Consider the following 14,631-nt stretch of genomic DNA (forward strand, 5'->3'; position numbering starts at 1 on the left):
GTCTCATAATTCGGTTACTTTCTTTCTTTTGGAGAAGGTCGAATGCCTCGGCAGTATATAGATACATCTATGATTTGTGCCGCACGGCCCTCGGCAGTGTACATATTATTCTAGAACGGGCCGAACGACCTCGGCAAAATCATAGGTTATATCGCTATTAGTCCGAATATATCACGAGATAAACCTTCCACTGATGCCCGACATTTTATGGTACTCCTTATTTATTTGATACAGTCACTTGGCATTTTTTGAGATATTAAGGTAGAATACAAGATCGAGAAATTTATACTTTAAAAGAAATATTTGGGGGATTATAAAATTTACAGATTTACCCCACCATTGTTGTGTACTTCATATCTGTTATGAATTATTATATTAATTTATTGGACCTTTAGTAAGTATCGATGTCGATCCCTCGTCGCTACTTCTCTGGGGTTATACTAGATACTTACTAGGTACGCGTTAATTTACGTACTCATGCTGCACTTCTGCACTAAATGTGTAGGATCTGACAGGACATTAGGTGATCATCTTGGCGCGTAGGCGCATCTGTTGAAGAGACCTTATGTGAGCTGCCATTTAGGCTACGCATCGCAGTCCACCGAGTCTCCATCGTAATATTTATTTTATCCTGTCTTATTTATATTTTGGACAAATGTTGTATTATTATTGTACTCCTTAGAAAACTGTTCATGTTCTTGTGACACCGGGTTTTGGAATTTTCCTACTGATTGTTCGTTATTGTAGTTCGTGTAAATATTACCAGTTACCCTGTAAGTTCTATTTCATACTATTTAATTAAGGAAAATTATGATTTTAAAATACTAAAATGAGAAATTAAATTGGTAAATCAATGTTGGCTTGCCTGAGGGTGGCGTTAGGCGCCATCAAGACCTATAGTGGATTTTGGATCGTGACAGCTTTAGAAAAAATCAATTTTGCACATTATCTAAAGAGATAAAGTCCACATTTGGTATATCAAAATTTGTGTTTTATATCATTAATATTATAGACTATACAATTATTAAATTATGTGGTCTAAAACCGATTCAATTTTTACTGTATCAAAATAAAGAGGAAAATCAAAATGCTAATGACAAATTAATACCGTAAAAAAGTGAAGTTTGTGCAAGTTTTAGTTCAAAAAGAAGCACAAAAATATTGAAAAGTGATACAACATAAAACTAATTTTTTATATTTGAATTATATTCTTTTGTTAAAATTGTGAACAAAAATATGATTAAGTAGGTCTTATCATGTAACTCGGATCTTTTAATCAAATAAATTATTTACAATGAGACAAATTTAAAGTATTTAAAGATAAAAACAAATATCAACTTGAAGAAATCAATAACTAATTTTAGAATTTTTAATCTATTGTTTATCATAAAGTGTCGGATATTAATCGGGTTGGATGAAGTCAAGGAGAAAAAGAGAAAAAAAGAAACTAAAATAAAGGTCTAAAGAAAGAAAAAGAGAACAAAATAAGAGGTAAACACGAAATTGGATATATAGAACCTAGGGACCCAATACCGATTTTTGATAATGGGTTCCCATTGCGCTACACAACAAAATCTTAAAAAATAATATTAAAAAAAGTCTATGCTCCAAACAGGTACACCATAATATATCGTGTGGATCCGCCGCCGTATGCATTGTATATATGAGAAAATATAAGTTTTATGAACTAACTGTTTAAAATAATTCTTTATGAAGAATCTGATTATTATCGGTAATAAGCATTTATTAGTAGCTTAAAAAAAATGATGTGAACTAAGGGTCATGCTATAAAATGTTAAAACTATGTAGTGTAAATAATCTTTCAAATCAGAGGTTGTGTCTCCTGCCATACGCCATTGGAGTTCAATTTTTCTAGGTCTGGTTCTTCCCACCATATCTCAATATATAATTAAGTACACATGCCCATTCCTACGTGGCGAGCTCATGATCATTGATAATAATGTTTATAAAAAGTTGGATCCAAGATTTGCAATAGGTTCGAGTTTCAAATTCTATCTTACGGCTCATTTGATTTACTGGTTTGAATTTTGAAATTTATTGCCATCAGAGCTAGATTACTGCGCTAAGATGAACACATAAACTTGTATACTAAATCCGCGCCTGCCCCTTAACTGTTTCATTTGAACACATAAACTTGTATAATAAAATTGCTGTCAATAAAATAAAAATCAATATCGATAATATTGCAATAATCGTAGTATTTTATTTCAAACAATATGAATATTACTATCTCTATAAATCATCTTATTCTTCTTCCCAATAGTAAATAAAAGAGTTTTCGAACTTAATCTTGAATTTTATTTTATTTTAATCCAAATGCTTGAAGCTTGATATTGACGTATTTTAAATCCTTTAAATCCAAGGGCTTGCAGCTAGCTGGTTCTTGAATTTTCGTCTCGATCTTTTAGCTTTTAGAGAAATTTGCATCGTTTGATCCACCAGCTCTATCTTGCTTCTTGTTATAATTTCTGGTCTCTTTTCTGGGTTACGAAGACCTATATTTATAGTTGTGGGTAGGAAGAGTTGTGATAAGAACAAACTCTTTCCGACTAATCAAATTGAAGTGTGACATGACCGCATTTGATTGATCAGAACATGTCACTTGCACACGTGGCACAATTTTATTGGACTTTTAATTTGACTTGGCATACCTTGTCATTTTGACACATAACACGATCCTATTAGCTCTTCTGTTTGATTGGCGCGCCACGCCATTTGACACGTTGCACGAAACGGGACCTCTAGGAAGATGACATCTTGGGCTTAATTAAGTTGGCTCATCACTTGCAGCCTAATTAAATAGGCTAGCCCAATGGATTCCGATTTATTTATTTAATCCATATATATTTAACTTATATAATTAATCCAATTATATTAGTCCAATAAATATATTTAAAGTAATATATTTTAAATTTAAAATATAGTCAAATTATTTTATAGATTTAATTCCAATAAATTTTAAATGCCTATGAAGATATTGTTACATCAATTTTCACAGTCAGCATCACTGCATCCATCAACGCATTTCCAACTTTCAGTTCCATAAAAAAAGGAAGCTAACCTTTTCATCAATATGTGCTTATTTTGTGGCCTATTACTTACTAGGCCTTTCAATGGTAATAGAGGTATTTGTCATTGTTAGCGTGGAGTCGTGGACTAACGAAAATTTCCAAACAGAATAAATATATGATCTTGTAATTTAATACACCTGTTCACATATAGTCTAGAAGCAAGTTCTACACTGTCCCTTGTATCATTGAATTGGAGCTGCAATATAAGATTTTTATTTATTTATTATTATTAGCATAAAGATTAAGACTCCATTGTTTAAAGAAAAAGCACGACTTCCACATACTGGACTTTCCCGTCTCAATTATTCCTAGTATTTAAATTAGTCGCTTAAAAGAAAAATATTTCTCTCACTTGACATTTCCGTAACTCATCCTCATTCCTTTATTGCCCACAATAATTGACATTTCAAGGTCCTACAACGAAAGAGATTTTTTTATTATAAAAAAGGAAAAGAAGGAAGAATTAATTAAATGGTAACTCACAACTCTTTTTTTTGACTTTTCTATCCCCTCCTCTAAGTCGAGCCTCCGACCCTGACAAGATAAAAGGGAAAAGATTTAAATTTGTGAATGTACTATATGAAATTGATTAATTTTGCTTTCCATAATACTTTTGGTTTATTCATTGCCATTAGATGACTGTCTCATATTTGTCTTTATCTTATACACAACTTTCAAAGTAAAATGGTTGGACTCCGCGTATTTAAATTTTTCGAAAAAATATTTAAATTTACGTCACAACTTTTGACTATGTTTAACATTACCTCATAATGAAGCTTTGTTAGGCCCTAGAGCAAAATGGAGAGTTTTTCCTCATGATTACGAGGATAATATTAGACCAAAAATTTGATTTCTAATAGTAAATGGATAATTTTGACGGCTAATCATATTTCATCTATTAAGACATTCTATTCTAATTGAAAGATGATACCTAATTCAAAGCTAAGCCCCTGTTTTAATACTCTTTTTTGGCATTGCCCCTTTTCTTTATTCGCATGTAAGGTGTTGAGAATGTAATGAGTAGAGTATATGAATTATGAGTTGCGTTTTTGTTCTTATGCTGAACTGATGCTAGGGGCTGGTGCCCAGCTTTAAGTTATTTTTTCTGCTGAACAGAATTTCTTATTTGGCGGAGTAATAAATTTTTTTTTTATTTTCCAAAAAAAACAAAAGAGCCTTATATTCTCGAAGCTGAAATTAGCAGAATCATCAGAATGAATATTGCTTGCGATTCTCTTTATTTTATATTTTGTGGAAACTTTTCTTGAAAATATTTGTTCTCTTTTAGTGAATTTTAATATGTAATAGCAAGTTAATTATTATTTTTATCAGATTTTTAATTAATATTAATTAATATATTTATTTGTAATTACCTAATATGTAATGTGATCATATAAATAACTTTATACTTAATAATAAGAGTGCATATCGTGCGTGGCACACTTTTGTTCTAATGTTATTATTTTGAGGCAAATTTATAGCTGACGAGGAGACGGGGCATTTGCATATATACCTATTTTTGGGACCACCATTGAACTTATACCGGTATTATATAAAATTATGTAAAGTGTATCTATCCGGATCTAAAATAGTTCAATCTTTTTAACGCAATTTCAGAAATCAAATTTGAAGTTCTCCTATATTTCAATTGCAACTTTAGAAATCAAATCTGAAGTTCTCATATATTTCAATTGCAACTTCAGAAATTCGAATCTCAGTTATTTCAATTTTTCAGTACAACTTTGGATTCAAAATCTGAAATCTTAAGTAGTTCAATTTTTCAATACAACTTCAGACAACTTCATATTCAAAATCTGAAGTTGTGAAACATAAACTTGTTTTTCGAATTTCAACAATCTAACACATGATTCAACAACCAAATCTACTTCAAATGAGCTCAAATTTAAAACATAACTTTCAAATATCATAAAGAACAAATCCCAACCATCAAATTGTTAAAACAATAATAAATTTAATAAACCCATTTTACAACTACGAAAAAGAAGAAAACACAAAATTAAGAAGAAACCCTAAATACAAAGAAGAAGAAAGTGACGGTGAAAAAAGAAAAGAAATATATATACATCTGAAGTTACTAAAAAATTGGATATCAGTTAATTTTAAAAAAAAAAAAAGAATACAGATTCAATCGGTAACACAAAATTAGGCGCGACATGACAATTTCACCGATGAGACGGCAAATAGAAAAGAAATCTATGGAAAAGAAGTTACAAAAGCAAGAACCAATAATCAAAGACTTTTTTTTCTCGTCGATGTCCTTTTATTTTATGGAAAAGGTAAATAAAGAGTAAATATTGTATTGGTCACTTCTTTTCAACCAACGGTTTGCCAAATGAAAATGACTTGTTGGAGGTTTTTCTAAATAAATAAATTAGGAAAGCAAGTAATGTATGCGGGTGAAATCGAGCTCGTGGTGCATCCTAGCCTCTAACATGGTGAGCCAGGCCCGAGACATGGCAATAAAGAATTGAAAATCGACCCCAAGTCTCACCGGGCTAGAACCCGAGGGCATAACGTCTGTCTTAGAGAATATCAAAGCCATAGTCCCGAAATCGGTCCTAGCCTCGAACGACAGCAAAGAAACGTTGTTAGCATAGTCAACAGGAGATCGAAGTATCCGTGACCGGCCGGATATTACGGCGGGGATATTAATAAGAAACCGACAATCAGTGAATCAAGAGATCTTGTCACGACCCAATTTCACCTATAAGTCGTGATGGCTCCCAACACTACAGTTAGGCAAACCAACTAATAAATTAAGCAAACATTGATAAAATTTAAACCAGAAAAATATAATAAAATCCAAACTCTACCAATGTGTGTGCCAAGAACTGGTGTCATAAGTGTATGAGCATCTAGTAGATTGTACAAAATCTCAAATACTGTCTGAAATAAAAATAGACAGAATAAAGAAATACAAAGAGAGACACTAGTAGCTGCAGAACGGATCAGAGAAGCAGCTCACCACTATGCCCCTGGATAACGTGGGTGCAAGACGATAGGTCCCCCACTAATACTTGCCTCAGTCCCCCCTGGATAACGTGGGTGCAAGACGATAGGTCCCCCACTAGTACTTGCCTCAGTCCCTGCACAAAAGTGCAACAAGTGTAGTATGAGTAGATAAACAACGTGTACCCAGTTAGTATCAAGCCTAATCTCGAAGTGGTAGAGATGAGATGGCCGACTTTGACACTCACTATTGGTCAACAATAATAATTAAAATATAACTAGGATATTTAAATCAGTGTAATTTACAGAAGTTTTAAAAATAATTTATTTAATCAACGGAAATAATCAAATTTCTCCAAATGCAACAATTCTCAATATATTAATTAAATTCCTTCAATTCAAATAATTTTCAATTTATCAATTAAATATCATTTACAGGAATAACAATTAATTCTTTAACAAGCAAGAATAATAATTCATTAAATTTTAAGGATTTTTCAATTTATCAATTAGCTTCGTAAGCTGAAATAAATTATTAAAGTATCGTATAATTATTAATATTATTAAGCAGGATTTCTGCCGAGCAAGTACGACCGATCCAGAGTGTCGTGTACACTGCCGTGAGACGTGCGGCGCGATCCATAGATGCATCTATTCTGCCGAGTCGTTCGGCCCGCTCCACAAGAAAGGAGGACATTTTCTTATGTACCTCCGGAAGGAGAGTATATTTATTATGAGATAATTTCGGGAGGAGAATAATTTCTTTTAATAATTAATTATTTTAAACATAAAATCAAGCGTATAAATTTTTCCATTCTTTAATATTTTGATCTAACAATTCAGATATTTCCATCCTTCTTTATCTAACAATTCACAATATATTTATATATATCAATTAATATTAATTAAACAAGGAATACAATTTACACAAGTAATTCATGCTTTGAGTCCTAAACTACCCGAACTTTAGCATTAATAGTAGCTACGCACGGACTCTCGTCACCTCGTGCGTACGTAGCCCCCGCAATTATCAATAATTATTCAATTTAATCCTTATAGGGTAATTTTTCCCTCACAAGATTAGACAAGAGACTTACCTCGTCTCAAAGTCCACTTTCCGATTATCGCGTCATGTAAAATTCTCGATTCACTGCCGAAAAATCCGAAACTATCCAAAAGTTATATAAAATAATTAATATATGTTCAATAATTCAAAATTCATCTATTAAATAAATTACCCTATCCAAAATGGTAAACTTCCTAAAATTTATCTCGGGCCCACGTGCCTGGATTCTGGTAATTTTCGGATAGAAATGTTACCCATAATCTCAAGAACTCAAATATATAATTTCTACCCAATTCCATAACTATTTTCGTGGTTAAAATCTCATTTTCATAAAAATCTTGATTTTTCACTTAAACCTTTGATTTTTAAGATTTACTAGTTATAATCTACTTATAATCTATGTATTTAACTCAAGGGGTGTAGACTCCTCTCAAAAAGCTCTGAAATCGCCCAAACATGGAAGAAGAATGGGCAAAAATGATGAAATCCCGTTCTTTTAAGCCTTCTGTCAAACAGGTGTTTCGCACCTGCGGATAGATTACCGCACCTACGGCTTCCGCACCTGCGGAAAATCCTCGCAGGTGCGAGTTCCAGTTGCCTGAATAATTTTCGCATTTGCGCACAAAGCTTCGCACCTGCGCGTTCGCAGGTGCGCAAATCGTCCGCATATGCGGTGGATTGCACCTTCCCTTCTTCCGCTTTTGCGCTCAAAATCTCGTATATGCGAAGGCCGCACCTGCGAGCTTCTGTCGCATCTGCGAATGTCGCACCTACGACTGGCCAAGCACAGGTGCGATTTTGACAGTAGCTGGAAGCTTCAATTTTGGCTCCCAACTTCCAACTTGGTCCGAGCCTCATCCGATTGACACTCGGGGTCCCCGTGACCCCGCTTGAACATACCAACAGGTTTGAAATCATAAAACGGACTCACTCGAACTCTCGGAACGTGTAAAACAACATTACATCTAAGAATCATACCCTAAACCAAATTGATTCAAACTTAAGAATTTCAAGTTCTTCAAATTACTTCTAATGCGCCGAAATATACTTAAACTAGTCGGAATGACATGAAATTTTGCGTGCAAGTCTTAAACCACTATACGGAACTATTCCCAAACTCGGAATTCCAAACGGACTTCAATTTCTCAAAAATCTACTCCAAACCAAATTTAAAGAACTTTAAACCTTCAAATAGTTGATTTTTACTATTAAGCGTCAAAACGCTTCCGGGTTATCCAAAACCCGATTCGGACATACGCCCAAGTCCAAAATCATCATACGAACCTATTGGAACCGTCAAATCCCGATTCTGTTGTCGTTTTCTCAAAATGTTGACCGAAGTCAAACTTGTCCATTTAAAGCTAACTTAAGGAACCAAGTGTTCCGATTTCAACCCAAACGCTTCCAAATCCTGAATCAACAATCCCCGCAAGGCATACATTAATAAAAGCATGTTTGGGGAGTTTTATTTTAGGGAACGGGGTTCTAAAAGTTAAAATGACCGGTTGGGTCATTACATTCTCCACCTTTTAAACAAACGTCCGTCCTCGAACAGGTTTAGAATAATACCTGGAGTGCTAAAATAATGGTGGATATTTGTTCCGCATGTCCTCCTCGGCCTCCCAAGTCGCTTCCTCGACTGGTTGGACCCTCCACTGGACCTTTACTGCAGAAATCTTCTTGGACCTCAATTAGCGAACTTGTTTATCAACAATGGCAAATGGACCTTCTTCATAACCCAAACTCTTATCTAGCTGAACTATGCTGAAGTCCAACACATGTTATAGGTCAACATGATACTTCCGGAGCATAGATACATGGAAAACCGGATGAACTCCCAATAGACTAGGAGGCAATTCAAGCTCATAAGCAACCTCCCCAACTCGTCTCAACACCTCAAATGGGCCTATAAACCTTGGGGTCAATTTCCCTTTCTTCACAAATCTCATGATTCCCTTCATCGGCGAAACCTTCAAGAGAACTTTTTACCTACCATAAAGAATAAATCACGCACTTTCTAATCCGCATAACTCTTCTGTCTGAACTGTGCTATACGAAGTCGCTCCTAAATCAACTTTACCTTTTCCAAGGCATCCTTACCAAATCAGTACCATATAACTTAGCCTCACCGGGCTCAAACCATCCGATAGGTGAACGCCATTGAAGACCATATAAAGCCTCAAATGGAGCCATCTTGATGCTGGATTGGTAACTGTTATTATAAGCAAACTCGGCCAAAGGCAAGAAACGATCCCACTGACCTCCAAAGTCAATCACACATGTCCTGAGCATATCCTCCAAAATCTGAACTCTCCGCTCTGACTGCCCATCGGTCTGCGGATGAAAGGTTGTGCTGAGCTCTACACGGGTCCCCAACTCACTCTGTACTGCTCTCCAGAAATGTAAAGTAAACTAAGGGCCTCTATCTGATATAATAAAAATTGGCACACCGTGCAACCGAACTATCTCCTGAATATAAATCTAGGCCAACCTCTCTGAAGTATACGTAGTCACAACAGGAATAAAGTGTGCCAACTTGGTCAACCTGTCAACAATCACCCAAACTGCATCAAACTTCCTCAAGGTCCGCGACAACCCAACTACAAAGTCCATGGTAATTCGTTCCCATTTCCACTCTGGTATAGTCATCTGCTGAAGTAGGCCACCTGGCCTCTAGTGCTCATATTTAACTTGCTGGCAATTTAGACACTTAGCTACATATTCAACTATGTCCTTTTTCATTCGTCGCCACCAATAATGCTGCCTCAAGTCATAATACATCTTTGTAGCACCTGGATGAATAGAATACCGAGAACTGTGTGCCTCCTCCAGGATCTTTTTCCTCAGTTCATCTACATTAGGAACACACAGACGATCCTGGAGTCATAAAACACCATCCGCACCAACAGTAACTTTCTTGGCACCACCTCGTAGTACCATTTCTCGAAGAACCATTAAGTGTGGGTCATCATACTGGCGAGCCTTGATCTGCTCAAATAGTGAAGACTGAGCTACGACACATGCAAGAACTCGGCTGGGCTCTGAAATATCTAGATGCACAAGTCTGTTAGCCAAGGACTTAATATCCGAGGCTAATGGCCTTTCCTCTGCTGAAATGAAAGACAAACTACCCATACTCTCCGCCTTTCTGCTCAAGGCATCTACAACCACATTTTCTTTTCCTGGATGATATATGATAGTAATATCATAATCTTTTAGTAATTCCATCCATCCGCGCTGCCTCAAATTTAGGTCCCTCTGCTTGAGCAAATACTGCAAACTGCGATGATCAGTGTAAACTTCACAAGACACCCCATAAAGATAATGCCTCCAAATAATAAGAGCGTGAACAATCGTAGCTAACTCCAAATCATGTACCGGATAATTCTTTTCGTGGTGTTTCAATTGACGTGAAGCATATACAATAACTCGCCCTTCCTGTATCAATACACAACCCAAACCAACGCGTGAAGCGTCACAGTACACTGTATACATCCCCGAACCGGAAGGCAACACTAACACCAGTGCTGTAGTCAATGCTGTCTTGAGCTTCTGAAAGCTCACGTCACATTCATCAGACCATCGAAACGGAGCACCCTTCTGGGTTAATTTGGTCAAAGGTGCTGCAATAGATGAAAAGCCCTCCACGAACCGACGATAATAACCTGCTAAACCCAGGAAACTTCTGATCTCAGTCACCGAAGTGGGACGATGCCAATTCTGAACTGCCTCAATCTTTTTGGGATCAACTTTAATACCTTCACCCGATATAATATGTCCCAAAAATGCTACAGACTCTAGCCAAAACTCACATTTAGAGAACTTAGCATAGAGCTTTTGTTCCCGCAATGTCTGAAGCACTACTCTCATATGCTGCTCATGTTCCTCCTTATTGCACGAGTAGATCAAAATGTCATCAATGAAGACAATGTCAAATGAATCAATATATGGCCTGAATACCCTGTTCATCAGATCTATAAATGTTGCCGGGGCATTAGTTAAACCGAAAGACATTACCAGGAACTTATAATGACCATATCTAGTACGGAAAGCAGTTTTCGGAACATCCAAATCTCGAATCTTCAACTGATGATATCCCGACCTTAAGTCGATCTTAGAGAACACCCTAGCACCCTGCAACTGGTCAAATAGGTCATCAATACGCGGCAACAGGTACTTGTTCTTAATAGTGACTTTGTTCAATTGGCGATAATCAATACATATCCGCATTGTTCCATCTTTCCTTTTCACAAATAATACCGGTGCACCCCAAGGCGATACACTCGGTCTGACGAACCCTTTGACTAGTAACTCCTCATGCTGCTCTTTCAATTCTTTCAATTCTCTTAGAGCCATGCGATACGTTGGAATAGACATAGGCTGGGTATCTGGATCCAAGTCAATACAAAAATCAATATCACGATCAGGTGGCATACCTAGAAGATCTGAAGGAAATACATCGGAGAACTCCCAAACTACTGGCACTGAATCAATAGCCGGAGTCTCTGCAGTAGTATCCCGAACATAGTCTAGATAAGTCAAACAACCCTTCTCAATCATGTGTTGAGCTTTTATAAAAGAAATAACCCGATTAAATGAACTAACCGACGAACCCTTCCACTCAAGCCTAGGCAAAGATGGAATAGCCAAGGTAACAGTTTTGGCATGACAATCTAGAATAGCACGATATGGAGATAACCAGTCCATACCCAGAATAATTTCAGAATCAATCATCTCGAGCAATAAGAGATCTGCTCTAGTTTTATAACCACAGAATGTAATAATACAAGACCGGTAGATCCGGTTCACATTAATAGAATCGCCTACAAGAGTGGACACATAAACAAGAGTACTCAAGGACTCACAAGAAACACCCAGAAATGGAGCAAATAAAGATGACACATATGAATAAGTGGATCCTGGATCAAATAATACTGAGGCATCTTTGCCGCAAACAGAAATAATACCTGTAATCACAGCATCTGAGGCCTCTGCATCTGGTCTAGCCGGAAAAGCATAGAACCGAGCTGGAGCGCCAACTGGCTGGCCTCCACCTGGATGACCTCCAACCCTAGGACGACCCCTACCTACCTGTCCTTCACCTCTTCGTGGTCGGACTACGGGTGGAGCAACTGGTCCAGTAAGCATAGGCTACTGACCCTACTGTACTGGTCTACCCCGAAGCCTGGGGCAAAACCTCCGCATATGACTGAGATCCCCGCACTCATAACAACTCTTCGGTGCGATGGGTTGCTGACTAAGTGTCTGGCCCTGGGAACTGAATACCCATTGGGAGGACCCTGAATAGCTGGTGGGCGGTAAGAATTCTCTGATATAGCACTGAGATAAGGTCGCTCTGGAGCACCTCGAGGAGGTGGTGGTGCTGGATATGGGGGTCTGCTGGACTGCCCCCTCACAAACTGACCTCTGCCCCCATACGGAGCACCCCTAAACTCTCCAGAGTACATGAACCGCTTATCTCTCATTATCTGCTCTCGGCTCCGCTAACGCACACCCTCAATCCTCCGAGCTATCTACACAACTCGCTCATAAGAAGTACCTATCTCAACCTCTCGAGCCATAGTGGCCTGAATACCAGTATGTAAACCGACTACAAACCTCCGCACTCTCTCCGCCTCAGTAGGGAGTATCATAAGTGCATGGCGAGATAATTCAGGAAACCTCCTCTCATCATCAATCACTATCATCTGACCCTGCTGGAGCTACTCAAACTGAAACCGCAACTCCTCTCTCTGGGAGGGTGGAATATACCTGTCCAGGAAGATACGGATGAACCTGTTCCAAGTCATGGGAGGAGAATCTGCTGGTCTACCAAGAGCATAAGACTCCCACCAGCTACGGGCTCTGCCCTCTAGCTGAAAAGTAGCAAAGTCTACCCATGAGACTCCAATATCCTCATGTTGTACAGTCTATCCCTGCAACGATCTATGAAGTCCTGTAGATCCTCATGTCGCTCACCCCCAAAGACAAGAGGATGTAGTCTAGTCCATCTGTCCCATAAAGTTTGAGGATCGGCGGCTACAGTTGGCCTTGGCTCAGGTGTAGCTGCTGCCACTGGCTGGGCTCCACCCACGGGTAGTGTACCCTGGGTCTGAAATACAGCAGCTGCCTATCCATGAGCCTGCGCGGTAGGGGTCTGTGCTCCCTCGCCCGCCTGAGAAGTGGCTGGGTCTGCCGGAAATAAACCGGCCTGAGTCATATTGTCCATGAACCGCATCATGCGACCCATGACATCCTGAAATCCCAGTACAAATGTGAAATCCACCAGAGCTGGCTCTGCCACAGGCACCTCACCCTGCTCCTCAATAATGGGATTCTCTGCTCGACCCACTGGCGGCATAACTGGAACAGTCGTGGGATGTCCTCGCCCTCTACCACGGGCTGGAGCCCTCCCTCGGCTTTGGCCTCTAGCAACTGGGGGACTAGCTCTTCCGTGGTCTGGAACTTCATTCGAGCGCGTTCTCACCATCTGTGAGAGAATAAGAGAAGAATATTTAGTACTACATTAATTGCACGATGGAATATGAAGAAAGGTAATTTCCTAACACCCTATAGCCTCTTGAAGATAAGTACAGACGTCTCTGTACCGATCCGCAAGACTCTATTAGGCCTTCTCATAACTTGTGAGACCTAAGTAAACCTAGTGCTCTAATACCATGTTGTCACATCCCAATTTCACCTATAAGTCCTGATGGCACCCAACACTACAGCTAGGCAAGCCAACTAATAAATTAAGCATACATTGATAAAATTTAAACCAGGAAAATATAATAAAATCCAAACTCTACCAATGTGTGTGCAAAGAACTGGTGTCACAAGTGTATGAGCATCTAGTAGATTATACAAAACCTCAAATACTGTCTGAAATAAAAATAGACAGAATAAAAAAATACAAAGATAGACACTAGTAGCTGCAGAACGGATCAGAGAAATAGCTCACAACTATGCCCCTGGATAACGTGGGTGCAAGATGATAGGCCCCCCACTAGTAATTACCTCAGTCTTTACACAAAAGTGCAGCAAGTGTAGTATGAGTACATAAACAACGTGTACCCAGTAAGTATCAAGCCTAATCTCGAAGTGGTAGAGATGAGATGGCCGACTTTGACACTCACTATGAGTCAACAATAATAATTGAAATACAACTAGCATATTTAAATAAGTGTAATTTATAGAGTTTTAAAAATAATTTATTTAATCGGCGGAAATAATCAAATTTCTCCAAATGCAACAATTCTCAATATATTAATTAAATTCCTTCAATTCAAATAATTTCCAATTTATCGATTAAATAACATTTACAGGAATAACAATTAATTCTTTAACAAGCAAGAATAATAATTCATTAAATTCCAAGAATTTTTCAATTTATCAATTAGCTTCGCAAGTTGAAATTAATTATTAAAGTATCGTGTAATTATTAATATTTTTAAGCACGATTTCTGCCGAGCACATACGACCCGATCCAGAGTGTCATGTACA

Source organism: Nicotiana tomentosiformis, chromosome 3 (genome assembly GCF_000390325.3).
Source record: "Nicotiana tomentosiformis chromosome 3, ASM39032v3, whole genome shotgun sequence".
In the NCBI taxonomy this organism is placed as follows: domain Eukaryota; kingdom Viridiplantae; phylum Streptophyta; class Magnoliopsida; order Solanales; family Solanaceae; genus Nicotiana; species Nicotiana tomentosiformis.